The sequence below is a fragment of the Oratosquilla oratoria genome, chromosome 16 (genome assembly GCF_046742065.1).
Source record: "Oratosquilla oratoria isolate Oo_2021 chromosome 16, ASM4674206v1, whole genome shotgun sequence".
NCBI lineage: Eukaryota > Metazoa > Arthropoda > Malacostraca > Stomatopoda > Squillidae > Oratosquilla > Oratosquilla oratoria.
The window spans coordinates 35,103,535-35,106,034 of record NC_134792.1 but is presented as its reverse complement, the minus strand read 5'-3'; the positions used below and the strand labels follow the sequence as shown (position 1 = coordinate 35,106,034).

Below are 2,500 nucleotides of genomic sequence, written 5' to 3'. Positions count from 1 at the left end.
AGATGAGGAAGAGGAAAAGGAGGAGGATGGATGACGAAGAGGAGGAAAGGAGGAGGATAGATGAGGATAAAGATGAGGATGAGAAGGAGAAGGAGGAGGACAAGGAGGAGGAGGAGGAGGAGGAGGAGGAGGAGGAGGAGGAGGAGGAGGAGGAGGAAGAGGAGGAGAAGGAAGAATAAGAGGAGGAGGAATAAGAGGAGGAGGAAGAGTAGGAGAAGGGGATTAGAAAGTGAAGGAGGAAAGCCCGCTGGAAGAGGAAAACATATAGGAAGAAGAAGAGGAGGAGTAGAAGGAGGCGAAAGAAGAATACAAAATAAAGGAGAAAACTATGAGAAAGAGGAAGAAGAAAATGAGGAAGAGGAGGAGGCACAGGAGGAGTGGGACGAAAAAGGAGAGGTAAGAGGAGAGAGAAGAGTAAGAGAAGAAGGAAGAAGGAAGATAAAGAGGAGAAGAAGGAGGATGAAAAGGGAAGAGACAACAGGAAGAGGAACAACCTGGAGGTAATTCTTATACTTTCACTAAGTATACAACCAGGTAAGAAAACAACAGATTTCTCGGATTATCCACGGAGGAGGAAGAGGAAGAGAAAGGGGAGGGGGAGGAGGAAGAGGAGGAAGGAAGGAAGAAATGAACATGGTGAAATAGGAGATGTTTTGAGAAAACGATAAAAAGAAGAAAAGTGTCTGTTTTGTCTTGCTTCAGTTTCGTCTTGTATCGAGGTATATGTGAGACTGGCGTGTTTGGGGTGGGGTGAAAAGGGGGGTTGGTGGAGTTAGGAGGTGGGGTGGGGGCTAGGAAGTGGGGTGAAGGGTTAGTGGGTTTTTTGGGGGGGGGGGTTTTGGGAAGGACACTGAAACACAACACCTGGGGGTAACACGTGGGGATAGGCAAATGGGCCATAGAAAAAAAAAGACGATTAAAGACATGATATCCTACCCTAACATGGCCTGTTCCACGCAAGCGAAGGTGATGTGGGGGGGGAGATAATACTCCCACTCGTGTCGTGACGAAGACGAGGACGACGAAGGATGACGACGACGACGACGACGATGAAGACGGCAACGATGAAAAGGACGGCTGCAAATTTCGACGAGAGGCGATGGGGGGAAGGTCAACGGTGAGTTCGACGATTACGACCAAAAGGATTTTTTGTTTTTGTTTTTGGTGGGGGGTGGGGGAGGTGAGGTAGGCAGGAGGAGGAGGAGGAGATGGAGGACGGGGTCGAGGGGGAGGAGAAGAATTCGATCACTATTTAGTACTTCTTGTAGGATCTTCTCCCCCCTAAAGCACTACGGTGGTTATGAAAAAAAATAACGTTGGAAGTGGTGGTGGTGACGAAGGACAAGATCTCCTTTTGAGGGAGAAGAAGAGCGTGAACGGAGGGTGAGGAAAATAAGGAGGAACGAGGAGGAGGACGAAGAGGAGGGAGGAAGGGAGGAAGTGGTGAGGATGATTAGGAGGTGGTGGAAGAGGAGAAGGAGGAGGAGGAGGAGAAGGAAGCGGAGGTGGATGCGGAGGAGGTAAAGACAGGGACACGGGGATCCTGTTGCTGTTGGTGGAAAGCTGGGGCGTAACAGGTTGGATGAACGCCCTCTCGTCTCTTATTCCTCTTCCTGTTCTTCTTCTTCTTCTTTTTCACCCCGCGGCTTGCGGCGGTTGCGGCGACAACGGTAGAAGCCTCACTCGGATGGTTCTCTTTATATGCACTAGGCAGACTCCACCTTTCTCTCTCTCTCTCTCTCTTTCTCTCCTTCCTGCCACTTGTAGAGTCACCACTGACCACCACCACACGTCGCCGAACCGGTTATTTCACGACAAGAGCACCAGCACCGCGGTCGAAGCGACATCCATCACCACCACCACGACCACAACCACGGCGACCACCAACCAGAGCCTAAGTGTCAAAGATTTCATCGCTGGCGTGGTCGAACGCTATGTCCTTCTCGTTGCCAGACGCCGCCACCGCCGCCAACATTTCCCCCCTCCTCCTCCTCCTCCTCCTTCCTCCCTTCCTCCTCTCTCCCTGATTTCCAGTCCCAACTCCTCCTCCTCCTCCTCCTCCTCACCACTTGCACTACCTCCTCCTCTCTGGGCTCCACCTTCCCCCCGCCCTACCGGCCCTCTCCCACCCTTCCCTCCATCCCCCCTTTCCTTCCTCCCTTTCCATCGCACACTCCTGGCTCGTGCCTGTGCCGCTCCGCCTTACCTAACCTAACCCAACCTAACCTATCCCAACCAAACACCTTTGCATCACCTGCTGTTACTGCGCTTGGCTCCCTTTGTACTCGTTCGCTCCTCTTGAGCCCACTGGTGGTGATGGGGGACGCGTGTGAGAGTGAGCTGGAGCCACGGAAGTGAGGACTGTCATGGACGTCGGGTGAGATAATGAGGAACAGTTCCAGGTAGAGCCAAAATGGAAAAACAAGGAGGAGGAGGAGGAGGAGGACGAGAGGGATAGAATGAGGAGAATAAGTACGAGGAGGGAGAAGAAAAGGAGGAG

At 52.3% G+C, this 2,500-nt stretch overlaps 1 protein-coding gene across 25 annotated transcripts in view; it reads right to left on the bottom strand.

Moving 5' to 3' along the window:
• Positions 1-2,500, bottom strand: part of LOC143033873 (CUGBP Elav-like family member 4) — a 1,339,855-nt gene that overhangs the window by 151,767 nt on the left and 1,185,588 nt on the right. The window contains exon 1 of one of the 25 annotated variants that reach the window (XM_076199474.1): positions 937-1,908. The exons of the other annotated variants lie outside the window; for them this stretch is intronic. The gene's annotated coding sequence lies outside the window, so the exon portion shown is untranslated. Of the gene's footprint in view, positions 1-936; positions 1,909-2,500 lie in introns of those variants that run through there. 25 annotated transcript variants of the gene reach the window in all.